The sequence below is a fragment of the Candoia aspera genome, chromosome 5, assembly GCF_035149785.1.
Source record: "Candoia aspera isolate rCanAsp1 chromosome 5, rCanAsp1.hap2, whole genome shotgun sequence".
NCBI classification, from domain to species: domain Eukaryota; kingdom Metazoa; phylum Chordata; class Lepidosauria; order Squamata; family Boidae; genus Candoia; species Candoia aspera.
Window position 1 is genome coordinate 52,823,294 of NC_086157.1, and position 19,753 is coordinate 52,843,046.

Below are 19,753 nucleotides of genomic sequence, written 5' to 3' on the forward strand. Positions count from 1 at the left end.
GTAAATGCCGCTTTAGAAACCTGGTGTCACCTCCTTGAAGGCGCTAAATGCCCTTTCGAGGTTTGGACCGATCACAGGAATTTGGAGGCCCTCCGGACCCCCTGGCATCTCAGTCCTAAACAAATTCGCTGGGCTCAGTTTTTCATTCATTTCAATTTCCAGTTAAAATTTATCCCAGGAAGGAAAAACTTTCTGGCAGATGCTTTGTCATGTTTACCTCAGGACTTTGACCAAGGGGCAGATGTGGTTGGGACTGTTCTCACTGAGCCACAACTGGGCTTGGTTGCTGTCACTCGGAGCCAGACCCATACATGGGCAACCTCGCCCCCAGCTCAGTCTGAAAAGCAGAAAGTGCAAGTGCCTTCTCAGTTACAGAAGAACTTTCTCCAGGCACTGAAATCTGACACTTGGTTGCTAGCTAATAGAGACAATGATTATTTTGAAAACAGTCTGGCATGGGTGGACCACCGCCTTTATGTGCCTGAAACTTTAAGAGCTGATGTTTTGCAGCGTTCCCATGATGATAAACTTGCTGGACACTTTGGTTTTGTAAAAACCCTACATTTGGTTTGCCACCAATTTTGGTGGCCAACATTGAGACGTGACATAAAATATTATGTTGCTTCCTGTCCTGTTTGTGCCATGTCAAAATGGAAAGGACGGAAACCACAGGGGCTTTTACAGCCAGTGGCCAGTCCTACCTGTCCTTGGGATGAGATTTCTATGGATTTTATTGTGGATCTTCCTCCCAGTCAGACAAAAACTGTTATTTGGGTTGTAAAAGATTTTTTCTCCAAGCAAGCGCATTTCATTCCCTGTGCCTGCCTGTCAGCCCAATTGGCACACCTATTTTTCCTCCATATCTACCACCTCCACGGTAGCCTATTCATTCATTTGGTCAGTGATTGCGGGACACAGTTTACTTCCCAGTTTTGGAAATCATTTTTAAAATTGATTGGCACCAAACAAGCGCTGTCCACTTCTTCCCATCCTGAGACTGACGGTTCTACTGAGATTTTGAACTCCATTCTTGAACAATTTCTTAGAGCATACATTAGCTACCATCAGGACGATTGGGTGGAGTTGTCACCTTTTGCTGAAGTGGCTTACAACAATGCTGTGCATCAAAGTACCGGACAAACCCCTTTTTGCGTGGTTTCTGGTCACGACTTTGTTCCCATCCCTTAACTGCCACAGCCCCCTTCCCAAACATGTTCTGCATCTGACTGGGCTGTTAAGGTGTCTGATCCCTGGCCGGTGATTCAACAAGCTTTGGCTGATGCCCAAGCTGCTTACAAGGTCCAAGCCGATAAGCATCGTTACTTACAACACGGCTTCAAGGTTGGGGATCAGGTGTATCTCTCTACTAAATTTATCAAGTCACCACAACCCTCTAAAAAACTTGCTCCCAAGTTCATTGGTCCTTTCCCTATTGTTGATCTTATCAATCCAGTTACTGATAAATTGGACCTGCCTCACAATGTGAAACGCTTGCACCCTGTTTTCCATTGCAGCTTGCTTAAGCTTATGCACCACTCCTCACGCTGGCATCCTCAACCTCCTCCTCCTGCTCCAATCATGATTGACGGCCAACAACACTTTGATGTCAAGGATATCGTTGATTCTCGCAAGCTTCGAGGCACCCTGCAATATCTGGTCTGATGGAAACACTTTCCTCATCGTGAATGGGTGTCTGCCTGTCATGTTAATGCTCCTGATTTAGTTTGCCATTTCCACCTTGCTTATCCTTTGAAGCCTGCTGCTTAATGTGTTCTTTCTTTTGGGGGTGCAGTATGTCATGTTCACTGTTTCAATGTAGTCTATACATCGTAACGTTTTACCTGCCATGGCGCTGACGCGCGTTTCTGTTTGGGAGGGAACTGCTGTGTAACCTTGTACCAAGCTCTGTATCTGTATTCATTACAATGGAATGTGTTTGGATTATGTTCTCTGTTCAAGGACTTTTCCCGCAGACCATCAGAAACCGTTAGGAGCACCTGGGATTGTGAACTTGAGAAGATTCTTTCATTTGCACTGAGGATTTTTAGTTTGTATTTGGCGCGCTTTCATCATTCTGAGCTTTCTTTGTGATCTTGCACACTATTCTTTAATAAATCAGATATCTTTGAATTCCTGCTCATGAGTCTGATAGTGTTTTAGAATAGGCAACCATTACAGCATGATGAAATGGATGCAAAATTTCAAAGAAGCAATCACAGTGCATCAATGGGGAAAATTATGGGGAAAAAAGTCAATAAAATTATTCCTTAATTTAAGGAAAATTTGGTATTAAAGATTTTACAGATAGTATATAACTGTGTAAATGTCTGCCCAGATGAACAAATCATATGACAATAAATGCTGGAAATGTCAAATAACAAAGAAGGAACATTTTATCATATGTGGTGATCATGAAAAAAAATCCAAAAGTACTGAAAGAAATACAACAAAATATTCAGGGAATTTTGAAAATAAGTTCTGAATTGAAACCAGAAATATGTACATTAGGAATTATTCCAGAGAGTATAAATGAAAAGGATTACTACCTATTGAAATATCCACTGATAACAGCAACAATTAATTTGACACAATATTGGAAAAGAGAAATGATGATACAAGATTGGGAGAATATGCAGCAATGGAGAAATTGACCCCACAGAAGTCAAAGCAAATTCAAGCAGGAATAGATTTCTTACATACAATACATTACACAGCAAGGCAAGTTAAGACATTTACAGTATGATTTTTGAAGAAAACAGAGGAATAGATTATTAAAAACCTGAAAAGTTAAATAAGTATAAACTACAACTGTAAAAGTTTAAAGCAAAGTATAAATATCTAAGTGGTAATTAGTGGTTGGGGAAAAAATGAAAGGAAGGGGGAGAGTACATTAATAAATGCTTTTACAGTGTGTATACATTATACACATATATACTGTATCTTACTTCTTGTATCTTTATTTTTTTATCTACTTTGTACAATGCTTATGCAATAAGAAAACTAATCAAATGTTAAAAAAAGGAAAGTGCATTGAAGTTTAGTAGAGACAGAAAAAAAATACCTAGAAATTAAGGGGGAAAAGGACTTTTTTTTGAAACTTGTGAGAAATCTTTAAGATATATATATGTTTCTGTGAAGTCAATGTATAAACAAAACACCAAGACAGGCAAGTATAGGAAAGATTTTGGGCAATAAGGACAAATATAAAGTACAAGTAAAACATTCATTAACACATTAATGTGTTCAATCTCTGTATCACTTTTTAGGGGGGCTTTGATTAATCTTCCAGGAGATTTTAAGTTTCAGTGAGTTTAGTCAATCTGACACAGCATTTTATTCAAATTGGAAGCCATTTCTTGCTTGCAGTTCAATGCATGGATTTGTATGACAACCAAAATTTCTCTTTCTGTAAAGTTTATATATTGATTGTATATGTTTTCTAAATCAGAGAGACTATTAGTAGTCTGGACAGAATTTACTGCAAGTCACAATCTCATTTTATGATTTAAACTATACTGACAATGGTTCCTGATATTTATTTTTAGCTTAATATCAATTTTCGGTTTTTAAAATAGTATCAGTTATTTATAATCAATTAATGACATATTGGAAAAGTACAATCTCTATAACATTTGGAAATCCCTTGTTTATTCATTTCTATGCTTCCCTTAATTCTTTATTTTGTTTCTTTTTCTTCCCTGTTTAAATATTTTCTTTAAAGAATAAATATATTCTTTAAAAAATGGACATCTGAATCCACTTTTGTGATTGCTCAGAATGTCCCTAATTCTGTTTAATTTATAGCCTTTATGAATTTCAGGTTTGGCCCTTTCATACAAGATACTGAAATGATCATCTTAATTTCTATTTCCCATATCATGGGAAAAGATAATAAAGTCAGACTTTTGTGCCTGCATGGTGCAGCAACAGGTATTTGGTCTTACACATTTGAGCACATCTTCAGACAGTAAAATAACTTTATCTGCTTGAGCCCAGACAATAAAATCTCTAGTATTAGAAAAGCCTTTGTACATCACTCTGTGTGCTCATGGGAAAGTGCCCCGGGGCAACTATTTTTACGTCATGGGCTTCCTGCTTCAGGAAAACAGCACATGGCTTTCATCCTTTTAGAACTTTAGAAAGTAGTTATGATGGAAAGCAGAAGAAAAACTTACCAGTACAGAAAGAAGTCATCCATTTACTTTAAACTATAACATTTGTAAATTCCTTGTTTTAGGCATAGAACCTCTTTAACCTTCTATTGCAGAATGTTTCACTTTACAGTTTCTTAAAGACATATGCTCTTCATATGCCCATCTATTTACTTTAGAACTGATGATTAAATGAAATAAGTAAAAAAAAATGTGGGTACTGGCTCCAAGAAAGGAAATCTGGCGAATATTCAATGTCAGCAAAGCATACAGATACTGAAGAGTTACGGAGTTAAGGAATTTGAAAGGCTGTCCCTTCAAATAGCTATTTAAGACTTACATCTTATGTGTAAATTAGATCTCTGTTAGAAGGGTTTCCAAGAATTAATTGTAAAGGTAATAATTGCAGAAACTAGATATATGATAAATATAGCCTATATACATTTTGTGTATAAGCAAGATATATTACTCTTTATTAGGATCAAGCTAATGGATGACTTCTAAAGAAAATAAATCCTTATATCAACTTCTGGTGGGGACATGGTGGACTGAACAGCTGTGCCCGCAGGCTCAGAGGGCAGAACTGACAACACGGCAGTTTTTTCAGGCTCAGGCAGGTTTTTCCTGAAGCCGAATGTTTTTCTGGAAAAAGTAAAACACCTGGAATCACCACATCTATCCTCTGGATGGCTGCTTGCAGCCAGAAGATCACAAACAGCATTTGTGTTCGACTGGTAAGAGCAGCCAGGAGGCTGGGACATCACCATTTCCAAGCTGTGCTGTAGCCTTAAAGGGACACTAAGACTGGCCACCCCAATTCTAATTACCAATCTATATTTCTTTTAAGTATGTGTACCCTAAGAGAGGCTTTCTACAGCAAGGAGAAGTGGGTTCTCTTGGTGCTTATTGTTATTTTTGGGATCAACTTTTTAATTTTTTTTAAAGTTTTGGACTTTGTATTCCCTCCAAATATTAAGGAGGATTGAGAGTAAATAATTGTATCCTTGTTGTTATTTTTGTACTAAATTTGAAGATATTAGCATTTTCCTACACAATGAATTGGCTGTTTTGAACTTTCAGTTTTCTGCTCTTACTTTCCCTGGACAACTGTCTGCATATCTCATTTTTGCTTATGTAAATACATTTTGGAATTCTTTCATATCTTTCACTTTAAGCTCCTAGGGGGTGCCATAATCTACTGCGTGAGACACAGAGGATTTTATACAGACTTTCTCTGACTTCCAACAAGATTTCAAACAGATTCTTTCTGATTCCTACCAAATTTGTATGCAAGGCATTCAGGACATTGTGGAAAACATGAGGTCTAAAATGTGTCATCTGGTTGGGGATGTCATGGATGAAACTGAGGAATTTAACAGCAACAGAAATGTCTCTTCTAAGAGTGAGAGTGGAACTTCTGTTGAAATGCTGGATGAAGATTGGATAGTTGAGTTGAAGAAATTAAAGGGAGAGATCGAGTTGCAAGCCATAAGTGAAATTGATTTTCTGATGGAAAGCCATGGAAAGGAGAGGGTTATTACATATGGGAGGTCTTTTGAAGAGAAGCCAGAGTTTTTGACCGGGGGGGCAGTTGGGCTGTTCAACTTTTTTTTAAAAAAAGCTCTGTGCATATTGTGGGGATATATAAATGCTCTGGTTTATTTTGAAGCAGGATAAGGGTTTAAGAATATTTATCTGGATTGCTTTTAGGGTTTGGCTGATTTCATTTATCTTTATTTGGATTAAGATTATTAAGGTATAATAAAACAATATCTGGTTTTGGGTTTAATATGATTAAGATTATTAAACAATGGCAGACAATTTATATGTTTTTAGTCTGATCTTTATTATAGTAACAGCAATGTATAGAATAGTATTAAGATCTTTGGGGGGAAGTTGATTAGGAGGTTTATATTTTTTTTCTCTTCTTTAAATATAAGGGGAGGGAGCAACTGCATTAAGTGATTTTTATAATGTGTCAATGGAATGATTTTAAGAAATAATGTGATTTTGGTTTAATATAGAGTAAGGGATTGATTACAGAAAATAGTTGTATATCATTGCTGTTAAAAATCGGAAGTCACCTCTTTTTGTAAGTTTGAAAAAAATTCTCTTGTGTTTCTACATTTTTTAGTTTTTTTCTTTTTTTTTCTTTGTATATTTTTGTATTTTTGTCACTTATTTATTTATTTATCATATTTCTTCACCACCCATCTCGTGTTGCGATGATTCTGGGCAGTTTACAAGTGAATAAAAGAATAAAAGATTCATTATAATATATATATATATGAATATGAATATGAATATACATTAAAATATAAAATCCAAGATGGTCTTAGTAAAATTTATGGGGCCACATCAAGGTATCAACCATCCCCATGATTGACTATCCCTCTTCTTGTCCCAAGCGAGGTGGCATAACCAACTCCCTCTTAACTCCCTTTCTGAAGGCCAGGAGAGTGGGGGCCTGCCTCACCTCTGGGAGTAAATTATTCCAAAGGGTGGGGGCCACAGCAGAGAAGACCCTCTTCCTGGACCTGCCAATCAACAATCTCTCATGGACAGGGTCCATAACATGCCCTCTCTAACTGACTGATCTTTGCTTGAAACTTAATAAAATTCTTATTAAAAAAGGAAAATCCTTATGTCAAGAAAAATATAACTACATTTACTACATTTCGTTGTGCATTTAGAAGGTTCTAGTTTCAACACAATCCTTTGCCACATTCATACATGAGGATTCAAATAAACTAACCATTCCAAATCTTTAATCATTCTGAAAAACTCACTATCTTGACCTTGCATTTTAAATGTAGTAGCACTATAAAAATTAAACTGCTTCTTGCTTATTACCATAACATCCTTAAAAAAGTCTCACCTACAGTACATGTCCTATTTCTTTATCTTTATCTTTCTGTTGCCCCCTGTTGTCTCCAAGTCAGCTCATTTTTATTTGCCCTATTGCTGCATGGTCTTTCAAATTCCCATTAAAATGTAGGGCATCATCATTCATTCTTATCTTTTGCAAGCCAATGAAGAGTGCAATAATCCAGCTTCATGCATACTAGTCTGAAAAGGAAATAATAATTATATACATTGTCTCTACCTGGATAATACATGATCACATAGGATATATCTAAATAATAATAATAATAATAACAACAACAACTACTACTACTACTACTTCTAAACTTTTATGTAAGTAGCATTTTTTACTATTGAATATTCTTTGTTTAATAAATAATTTACTGGCAGACACTTAGCCTTTTGTAAATGACTATTTATCAACTCTGCTTTCAGTGTACCAATAACCATTAAAGATTTTCAAGCCTACACATCATAAGCATCATCTTTTAAATTCACACATTTCACAAAGTTATGTTTTTATCTGATACAGAAGCCCTCTATCATTCCTGCCTTCTGCCCTTCAAAACTCTATTAAGTTAAAATGATGAGCAAGGGCATTGCCTGGAAGGACCCATGCTTTTTATCAAGGCTATTGATTGTCACACTCATCTTGCCAAAACAAAACAAAATAGTGTGCCAAGGCAGCCTCCAGAAAAGTTGAAAAAACGAGAATAATATTTCACCAATGAATCTCTATAAAATAACAAATGCAGGTATATCAAATTATACACATCAAAGCTTTTATATTTTAAGAACTTTTCACTTTATTATAATAACTTTGGTAAACAGACTAAAGGTATAATGTATTCATGAATGTACATGTGTGTACTCTTATAGAAGAGAATATATGTAGCTCAGGGTTGAACAGCGGAGTCCTTGATACTCTCTGAACTTGGTTATTTGCTTGCAGATGTTTCCTTACCTGATTAAGTAACATCTTCAGTGCAGCACATTACCTAGTTGGGTAATGAAACATCTGCAAGCAAACAACCAAACTCAGAGAACACAAAGGACTCCACATGTATGCACTTGATTAAAAAAAAACAAACTTTAAAATTTAAGAAATCACTTCTCCATAGCAAATGAAGAACTTCAATTTAGAAAAGAGCATACACACATCCAGAGTTCTGTGCAGAAAATGATTTAGCTGGAAGCCAGCTAAGGCCAGTCAGTTAGAATTCTAATCCAGAAGACCAATACAAATCTATGTCAAATACAATCTAAGTCAGTTCTAAGAGCTGTTTTCAGGACTAGCCTACTTCCAAAGGAAGACCTTTATACAAAAGATTTCAAGCTACTTAACTCAGGAGGCAGGTATAATCAACTCAAAATGCAGGGCTAATATGGGGGCTACCACCTCTGAAATACTGTAGACTATTATTCCCAGGAAAGTTTTCTTTACAATCTCACACTTCTGTACTTTTCAGCCCTTTAGCTCTATAAAGTAATGTGGCTGGTTTTAGAGATTGTAACAAATTTGAGTCAAACTGTGGTGACACAGATCCAATGGTTGTCCTCTGGTGACACAGGTTGTCCTCTGGGCTTATCAATGGATTCATTATCTTCAAAAATCAGATTGATCTGCAGGAAAGTGGTGCTTTCCATCAGAAAACAAATCAAAACCTTCATGTGAACATACTATGTCAGATGAAGGAATTTTTGGAAGTTTGGCAGCCTCCTGGACTTCAAGTGGCCCACTGTAGGATCTCTCCACCTCATCTGGCTGTGGGGCTTGGTGATCAATTTCTACTTTGCCTCCTGGAGGGAACAAAGCCACACCAAGCAATCTTTTCTTTTTGGTCAGGGAACACTGAACGGAAAATTAAGGGAAAGGGCCCTGGGTTTCAGGCATGCATCAGTATCATCTCTGGCAGCAGCCTACCCACACTAGTTCCCACAGTGCCAGTCTTCTCCTCTACCTTGTCCTCTGCCTCCTCATCCAGCAGCTCTTCGGGTGGCGGCAAGAATGCATTGGAGCAGCTCTCCTACTCTTACATCATGCTTATTACCTCATGACATTACACAAACCTCCAGGAAGTGACTGATACTGAGCAAGATTTGCAAGTACATTAGGGGCCACTTCCCCTGCTATCCTGACATGATAGAACTTTCATTTAAGATTCTTCATGAGGTGGGTAATCTGAGTGAAGGCAAATACTGGACTCTTGACCTATTGCTCACCAATATGTTTTGTCAGAACGAGAAGAGCTGCACAGAAGGAAGTGCTGCAGGAAGCAACAGCAGCAGCAACCAACTTTGTGGCCTAGTGTAATGGCAACTACTCTCCAAATACTGTGAAGGAAGCAGTTTTGAGACTGTTGTATTTTTTCCATTCTCAGGGATAGGAGAAAAGCAAAACCTGCAGGGAAGAAAAGCTGAGCCTTCAGCCTTTCTTCCCTGCAGCGTTCTCAACAGAAACATTTCCTTCCTGTGCTAACAAGGAACTTACCCCCAAAGCTTTCCTCTGATGAAAGCAGATTCGTTAGGCAAATATAAATGCACAGCAAATCACCACTAACAGGCTTTTACTGATAGAAGAGAATTAGTTTCAATTATTCATTCTTTTAATATCTTTTCAAAATAGCTAAACAATACTGATATGCCTCACTGATTTTAGATAAAATTGACATTTAGATAAAAATGTCAAAGGCCATTTTCTCTGGTTTATTTACTCCTAGTCAAGTTATCTGACAGTAATAACAGATGAACTTATACTGAAAACACAACATTTCTATTTGGTACTAGCACAGTAATAAAACTATCTATTTATCTCTGATGCATAAGAAAGGCAAGTATGTACATCTGTATATAACAGGAACAGGTAAACTTGCTGATGGCAATTTTTGGAAATCCTATTATGTAGCAACCTAATTATTTCAGATGTACTGTTGCCATAAAAACTCAACAAGCACTACATGTTTATAGGAAATCTCTGTCTTCCATGTAACTATATAATTACTTATAAAATATATGGAATAAAACTTTGCATAAGCAGCACAATATAAAATCTTAAAACAAAATAATTTTTAAAAAGCTCATTAAACAAATAAAAAAGGAACTTGTATAATATGGCATGGTATCAAAATTATTTTGGGACTTTTGTAAATGCAGCTAACTATATTTAAGAAATGAAGCTCAGATTAAAGACAGAGAAAGAGAAGAGATAAATAAGTGAAAATAAAAACATTACAAAACAAGGAGTTTTCACACTGCAGTAAATATAGAACACAGGAATTATTTTCAAAGAATAATGAAAGACATTATTTGAAATGTAAAAATGGAGTTGGGCAACCATTCTTCTAATCTTCTATTAGCAAATAAATAAATAAATAAATAAATTACTGTGAATATTCTGAAACATAAGAATTCTTTTTATTAAGCAAAAGGTACCAAAAATATACTGTAGAGTATTTAATATTCACACATCTAACAAACCTGATGATAGGCGACCATCAACTGTTCAAAAAATGCTGAACATCAGAGCGTCTTGAAAATCAGAACCACCATCTGTTAGCATCTTACAACACTGGAGGCATAATTATTCATTCAACTGTCATAACTTAATGGCTGCTGCTTATTGCTTTGCTTGTCATATAACTTTTCTCCACCAAACTCCTCTTTAATTCTATGCTCTTACATACATTATTACTTTTAGAGTACTAAAAACGTAATTATGCAAAGGATAGAAAAAGAGTGATAAGTACTGACCAAAGGAAATTAAAAACAGGAGATAAAAGCAGGAGAAATCTAACTAAATCTAATTTACATAAAGACCATTCATTGTATAGTACTTCTCTGGAATGTTCCAGCTTGGAAGCCATCCCTACTCTGTCCACATCTATACACTGGTTCGTTCAATGCCTTGTTCTTTAAACTTATCACTTTTTATTGTTTTATTAACACCATCCAGCCACCATGTTGTTAGTCTTTCTCTTCCACTCAACCCATTAACATCTACTTCATCAATTTGTTTCGAAATTCAATCTTTATTCAATCTATTTTAATGAAAAAACTAAATACCATTTTTTTGCAATGGTCACCCACTTTTTTATTCAATTCAATCACTTTTTTATTTATTCAATCCACATTCTTTTATTATCCATTCATTTATCCTCTTATTAAGTAATCTACTCCTATTCCATTCAATTAACATCTACCCTTTTCCTGACATATTCAACTAACACTTCTATATAACAAAGGAAGACGAAATATGCTCTTATATATTGCAATTTTTACTTCTTTATTTATCTTAATAAATAGTACCCATTACCTTTTAACCAGCATTTGCATGTCTTCCAAATTCTTCATTAATTTTCCTATCATAGTAAAAATTTGTCAAGGACCACAATTTCAAGTAATAATTCCTCCTCCTCCATGTATGTATATCTTACAATTCTTCACTCAATTTTCCTTAATGTTTTCAGATCTATCCTTTATCATGCAATCTAACAATCTAAACATGCTACCAGGCATGGTTAACAAAGTAATCCCTTATATTTTTTGCATTCTCTCTTGCTATTTTTCCGTTTCGAGTAAGTGAACAATAGCATCACTTCTTCAATAGTCAATCACAATAATCAGTTTTCAAACACATATTACACAGCACTGTACAGACCACAACAACATATAGAAACTGGCAACGTATACCTGCAGCCATAACCATTTTCAACATTATCCCAAAATTCATGACTTATTTTTTGTATTTTTTTCTTGGATCCTAACCTTTAGAACCTTCATTTCCATTCTACTCTTCAAAATATTACTATCATTGTTTACAAATGTCTAAATTTCACCTTCCAGCATTTTCTAAAGAACAAGAAACAAAACAGGATTAATGAAAGAACAACTCATTCCATTACTGTGAGTGCTAGTTTGGTCTAGTGGTTAGGGCAACGGTCTAGAAACCAGGAGAATGAGAGTTCTAGTCCTGCCTTAGGCATGAAAGCTGGCTGGGGGACTGGGCCAGTCACTCTCTCTCAGCCCAGCCCACCTGACAGGGTTGTTTTTGTGGGGAAAATAAGAGGAGGAAGGAGTATTAGGTATGTTTGCCACCTTGAGTTATTTATAAAAATAATAAAGGTAGGATAGAAAATAAATAAATAAGTAAATAATAAATTACTGTGACTCTGAAGCACATGTCACAGTTCTGGGATTATCTGAAAGCATGCTGAGGTTGTGTCTAATTTGCAGCATCACTTAAATTTTTTAATATCTTAGCATTGTAATGGAAGCTTAGTGTTAACTAACAAACTTTAATCAAGAGATTTCAGGTAGTATAGGATTTTTGCGTTGCAATCTTTGTTTTATATTGTGGTATACTGTGGCGCTGCAGGTTAAACTGCTGAGCTGTCGATCGGAAGTCGGCGGTTCGAAACCGCGCGGCGGGGTGAGCTCCTGTTGCTAGTCCCAGCTCCTGCACACCAAGCAGTTCGAAAACATGCAAATGTGAGTAGATTAATTGGTACCGCTTCGGCGGGAAGGTAACGGCGTTCCGTGAGTCATGCTGGCCACATGACCCGGAAGTGTCCCTAGGGACAACGCCGGCTCTAAGGCTTAGAAACGGAGATGAGCACCGCCCCCTAGAGTCGGACACGACTGGACTTTACGTCAAGGGAAACCTTTACCTTTACCTATACTTCTGATAAAACCCAGTTTGTCATCTGGATTAACAAAAGTCCAAGATGGGCAAAGAAGGGCAATTGAGCAATTTGTTGATATAATGTGACTTAATTATTGTTCCCAAATAGGAGGAGGAAGAGCTATGTATACCACCTTGAGATCCTTAATGAAACCCAAATTAAATAAATAAATACAGAAGCAAAAAACAAACAAACAAACCCAACAACTCAAATGTCTGTTTTGAATTTTTTGAATTAGATGGATAAAAAGATAAATAATGTAGAATTTCTTGAGTTGGATACCAAAGCAGACAGAAAGGATGTAGTACTACAATGTGCAAAAAATATACATACAACTGCTGTTAGATTCTCAATCTAAGAAAACAGAACAGCAAGAAAACCCAAAACCCAAAATTAAATTGTCTACACATTTTTAATGTTTGGAGTCTGTAAATTATGAGTCATGCTCTGGAAAATATTTATACTGAAATAGAAATATAATACCTGGAAAGATATTTGGCTAAACATGCCTAAATATTTTTATATAGAGGCAAGTATATGTAGTGCCAGCACAATCTTACAGTTTTTAATTAGTATGTATATACTTTCTAGTAAAGATTTGCTAAAATAGAGACTTTATTTAAACACAGTCATTTATATTAATTACCAGGGAATAGGTTTGGATAACAGAACACATATTCATTCAGTTGGCAAAGGCCCCTAGACACTTTGAATGTGCACTATGCTGCTACTGAATTTTCACATGACTGTTTTAATTCTACTAAATGTTTAAACACATTTCTTAGAAAGATATTTATACTACCCTTTCAGCAATATATTTTATATATGAAATATTCCATATTGACTATAATGTACTATAATTTTAATGTTTCTTAATTCAAGAAGAAGACATGATAGAAAATTCATTAAAGTCTCTGTTATCATATTCTACAATATGATTGTAGAATATGATAATAGAGACTTTAATGAATTTAGCAACCATGATTCCAGGAAGTAGGTTGTTACACTGCTAAATAGCTTTTGGAACCAATAAATTGTTCCTTAGAGTTTAGATCTCTGTTTGTAAAGCTTCCACTGATAAGTTCTTATTCTACCTTTGATAGCCATAGAAAATAAATCCACTCCTCCTCTGTAACAGCCCTTCAAGTATTGGAAGATTACTATCATGCCTCCCTTCTATCCTCCTAACATGTACCCTTCTCTTCTTTAGGATAGTCTCTATGCTCTTCACATATTTGCTATTCTTCCCTGCAATCTTTCTAGTTCCTCAGCTTCCTTTTTCATTTTTTTTTCTTAAATTCTGGGAACAGAACTGGACACACAACACACCAGGTATGGTCTGACTACTCAGTAGTGGGATACCAGAGAGGGGGGATGGTCCATCCCAGTGAAGGCAATGTAGGTTGCTGCTAAAGACCATCACGAGGCTAGCAGTGGCATGGAGTCGGGTTGCTGCTATTGGAGTGCCGACCAGCTGTTTGTGGGTTGGCAGCATAACACAGCAGTGACAGAGGAAAAAATGTGTTTTGACTCCTAGTGACTGACCCCTGAAGTTTTCTTGGCAACATTTTTCAGAAGTGACTTGCCTGTTCCTTGTTCCTAATATGAGAGTGTTTGGCCCAAGGTCACCCAGCTGTCTTTGTGCTGGGTGTGACTAGAACTCACAGTCTCTTGCCTTCTAGCCTGTTGCCTTAACCACTACACCAAACTGGCTCTTGGTGACAGAGGATGGGGGTATTAAAAATGATCTGCTCCAGATGTCATATATGCTAGGTATGCCATTGGCAGTCAATACAAAGTGGAACTCTAATTTCTTGTCATCTTGACAGTATACCTGTATTGATGTAGACCAAGATTGTGTTAGCAACTTTGGCAGCTGAAGCACACTGCTTAATCTGTAGACTACAAGGATGGCTAGATCCTTGTCACCTGTAGTACTGCTGAGTCAGATACCACCTATCATGTATCTATGCATCTGGTTTTTCTTACCTAAGTTCAGTACCTACAAAGTTCAGTACCTACATTTCTCACTACTGAACTGCATTTTGTTGTAAAAGGTCCAATAGTCAAGTCTATCTGTCATGAGCACTGATGGTGAGCAGGAGGGGGCCCCTATCCAGGGTGGAAAACGCATGCATAGTAGTGAGGAGTTGAGCAGTCATTCAAAGAGACACAGAACAGACCCGCCTTGACTTTTGGGGTTTATCTGTCTGGGTTTTCCCATGCTTCTTCAGTTTGTTAGGATTTTCTGTCTAATGTAGCAGTAATAAAACACTAGAGACTTATTCCTTGTCTCAGCATGGTTCCTGACTGTTAGGACACTATCTATCTACTTCTTTTTTAAGAGCTGAAAACTTTTGCTTTGTGCATTCTTCAAGATGAGAAATAGACGCTATGCTAAAAAAGAAAATAAAGGGTTTTAATCAAAGTATCTCAATTATGAAATATGGTTATGTTCAGCTGGACAGGTAGGGATCATATCTTACTTCTATTCCTGAAAACTTCACAAATAATTGAAACCTCTACTGTTTTACTATTGTTATCACTGATTATCATCATGCCCTAAAACCATTTAACATGTCATAGTCAATGAACAGTTACACAGACTATGGAATTCACCTACTGAACAAATAACAATATTCTATCAAGATATAAGAGACAGAGTGGTTAGCTTTTCAACATATTGTTCTAACCTACAGCTATATCAGTGATGATTTGCTGTGTTCAGAAATTTAATTATAGTAAAATGTGCTTTCTGTTTTGATGGTGAGGTATAATAGATCGGTTTAAAATAACTTGGCAAAATGTAGTTCAGATCTTTTACCTTGCTCACAGTTTAGCAAGTCAGAAAAGTGTACTCGAAAATGTGCACACTTTAAAAATAAAGTATACCAGATTGCAAGGTATCAGCAGGCAATCAATGTTAATCAAAAATATGAGACCTTGATGCCCCTAAGAAGTACTACAAAAGTTTGGAAAAACAGGTAATAGTTTAGAGTTGACTTGAGTTTATTATTGCTGTTAAAATTCTGGCAATTACAGTTTACTTTAAAAATTCCTTAAATTCTAGAAGACAGACTTAAATCTACGTAATATAATCCTATAAGAAAAATTCCAGTTCTCTACTTTCTCTATGGTTAAATCTCTGACAAAAAGGATTCATTACCATTTTGAAAAAGTCAGAAGATCAATTACACAATATATCTGGGTTCAGATTTCCAAAGGGACAAGACTTTGATTTCTTTTAGTTTGTATGCAGGGTTGTGTATTGTTAAAACAGTGGCAGAAGAAAATAGGAATTAAATATCCCTAAGAAGGGTATAAATCCCCAGAAATTTGTTACAATACATTAAAATACTGTGACCTAAACTGTGACAACATTTAATCTGGTATAATTTTCCTACAGTATATTGTTGTTTTTTAATTAACCAAGGAAAAGCTTTATTTATTTATTTATTTATTTTTCAAATTTCTATTACTGCCCATCTCCCCCCAAAAGGGGGACTCTGAGCAGTTTACAGTAAAATCAACGATTAAAACCATAAAAATATAAATTACAGTGTAAACAAACCAATAAATAAGAATAAAATAGATACAAAATCCAAGGGGTGAAGATCTTATTCACTGGGGAGAGATCTATGGTGCCAGAAGAACTGTTGCCCCTCCCACCCCAGGCAAGGCGGCAGAACCAGGTTTTCAAGTTCTTCCGGAAGGCCAGGAGCGAGGGGACCTGCCTCACCTCCGGGGGCAGAATGTTCCAGAGGGTGGGTGCCACTGCCTAGAAGGCCCGCCTCCTGGACCCCACCAAGTGGAATTCCCTTACTGGCAGAGTCCGTAGCATGCCCTCTTTGCATGACCAGGTGGGATGGGTCGATGTTATGGGGATGAGACAGTCTCTCAGGTAACCTGGCCCCATGCCATGTACAGCTTTAAAGGTCATAACCAACACCTTGAATTGGACCTGGAAGCAGACTGGCACCCAGTGCAGTTTGCACAGCAGTGGTGTCACATGTGCCAATCTTGGGGCACCAATAACTGCCCACATGGCTGCATTCTGGACCAGTTTGAACTTCTGGATACTCTTCAAGGGTAGCACCATGTAGATCACATTGAAATAGTCTATATGGGAGATGACCAGGGCATGAGTGATTGTTTGGAGGAAATCTCGATCTAGGAAAGGGCATAACTGGAACACAACATGGAGTTGCACAAAGGCCCTTCTGGCCATGACTGCCACCTGCTCTTCCAGCAGCAGTTGTGAGTCCAGAAGGACCCCCAAGTTACACACTGGGTCTGAATGTGGCAGTGCAACCCTCATCCAGAACTAAGGATGATAACTTCTCCCACAGCCAACAACCCACAGCCACTCTGTCTTACCAGGGTTCAGCTGAAGCCTGTTGTTCCCCATCCAGACCCCCACAGCCCCCAGGCACTGAGAAAGGGCAGCCACAGCATCACTTACCTTACTGGGATGGAGATATAGAACTGGAGATATTATTATTTATGCCTTAGTATTGTTCAGCACTATTAAAAACTCCTTTCCTTCTTGCAGAAATTTGGGGTTATTCTTTCAGGGTCTTAACATGAATGGTAACTAAAACGGGAAATTCTATGTTGAGTGCATTGAGCTAGAAAAATAATGTATTTTCTTATTAAATAATTTGATGGATGACTTCAGTGTTATCGCTCATTGAAAATCATTTTTGGAACAGAGAAATAATGTTAACTTAAATCAGATTGGTTGTTTGCCTTGGCTCCTTTGTTTCTTTTACCTCTCTCTATAGTTTTCAACACAGTGCCAGCAGTAGTGTTTCTGTATATGGGGGGGGGGGAAGCTTTTAAAAATGGCATATTTGAAGAAGTCCCCCTCCCAAATGAGAAAGAACAACACCACTTCATGCAGCCCTAATACCCATCCCTGCTGCATGAAATTTTGTCTAATTATTCTATACTTGAATGACACATCCAAAAGCCAAATCACAATATAGTTAGTAGAGGAGATACAGAGAGACAAAAAAGAGACAGGAAAAAATAATTAACCAAAGTTATTTAAACAAAGATTTTCCTGTTCTTTTTTGCCTTGGGGCTTCTTCTCGCAAAGCACTCCTTTTTGTCTGGAGGCATTCAGTCCTTTTTCAAGTTAGTACATTGCTGAAGCTATTCTAGGATCCAATAGGAACAGCTCTGCAAGTAGTCCTTGAATATCAAAATAAAGTGCACAATAGCTATATAACTTCATCCTTTTGTTCTTTGTTCTGCAATACTGCTTTCAGTTCAATACATTTTCTAGAAATTAATGACTGTGAATAACAACACACTGTCTGTTTATAAGCTATCAACCGCATTTTGCTGTTTTCTTAATCCCAAGGAGGAAAAAGCTGTACCTTATCTTTTAAATTTAATTATTATTAATTAAAATTATGTATGCAATGAGTTCCCTCAAGGCTTTCATGCTAAAAATCCTAGGGCATATGGACACACAGTTATTGCAGGACCACAATTATTTTGCTAAATTAATTTAATACATTAAAAAAAGGTAGTTAGAACCTTCTGAATATGATAGCCCTGATTACTAAACAACCACTGCGATGAGTGTGCTGGTCACCTCTACGTGTTTTGAGCATGTGCAGATTCTCTGATCTCTTCCCTCCATGTTCATTGGATATAAATGTATACTTCCAGCTATTACATTTCTTCAGGATTCAGAGTTAAGCAATTATTTATTTTTAGACACAATTTGGCTAAGTTCTAAACCTTCCAATAATATTTAGCAGTAGTATCATTGTCCATTGAATTGTTCTATCCTTTGACCTCTTTTCTTTTTTTGCTTAAATTCTATTTTAATTGTGCCTTAATATATTTTTAGTTCAGTGGTGATCTATATTGTTTTAAAGCAGAATGCATAGCACAAATACAGTGCCTATTCAGCAGTGATATTCCCCAGAAAACCAAAATTAATTTTTTTAGTGAACATGACCCCCCCAAAAAAGGGGGGGGGGAATTCAATTAAGAACAATCATGAGTAAATCAACAAGGAGATGGGAATCTTCCCTCTTAATTATCAAGCATAGTTTTTGGCACTGAAAATGCCATTTTAAGGTATATGCATGTCATGCGTTTTATGCATTGGGTTATCCCAACAAATGTAGCAAGTTTTTTTATATAATAAAGATAATTACTACTAACTACTAATCTGGCATAACATAAGCATTGCAAAAGAGTGGCTCTTGTAAACATGTTCCTTTTAGAGTAACCGAGAAACATACAATTTCAAGAAATAAAAATAAACCTCCTCTGCTTTACAAATATTTCTGTAAAAGTTCTTATTGAAAACTTTGACTCCCTCCAGCTATCTAAGTCTTTTCGGTTTAAGTTTTTTTTAAAACCAACAAACAAACATTGTTCTACAACAACAAATAGAGCAATTGTGATTCCCATCTTAAATTTTCATGCCATAATATCCTTATAAGCAGAAAATAATAAAACAAATCACATTTTGTTTTTGTTTTTCTGTCATTTTCATTTGAAATATGTCCATATCACCTTTTCACCCCTTCCCCTGTGCCTATGTTATTGAAATAAAGCATTTGGCTGAATGAGGTGAAAATTAGTATCTTTATGCTTAGTATTGTGTTATAATTTTAAGACTGATATTAATACCGTGCTGTTGCATCTACAGTATGTCAGTTATTGTTACTGATATGTCTCATAAAATTATCTTTTGTAGTGTATTTTATCTATTGTGTGTTTTGCTCAAAGCTGGTGTTTCTCAACCCTGACAGCTTTAAGATGGGAGGACTTCAATTCCCCATGCTGGTTGGGGAATTCTGGGAGTTAAAGTCCACCCATCTTAAAGTTTTCAAGGTTGAGAAACACTGCTCTAAGCTGCCTAGAATTGTATGATTGAAGCATTTGTAAAAAAAACATACAGTATCAGTAAAACAAAAGAAGGATAGCCACTTCCTTTCTGGGGGCTAAGTTTGCTAAAATAATTTCAGATATTTACCAATATTTCCATGCTAAATTCAAAAATAATTGCAAATGGATAATTAGCAA

The 19,753-nt window shown here is 36.4% G+C and overlaps 1 protein-coding gene across 4 annotated transcripts in view; it reads right to left on the reverse strand.

The window, feature by feature from the left end:
- Positions 1 to 19,753, reverse strand: part of DMD (dystrophin) — an 895,878-nt gene that overhangs the window by 310,288 nt on the left and 565,837 nt on the right. The gene's annotated exons all lie outside the window — the stretch shown is intronic.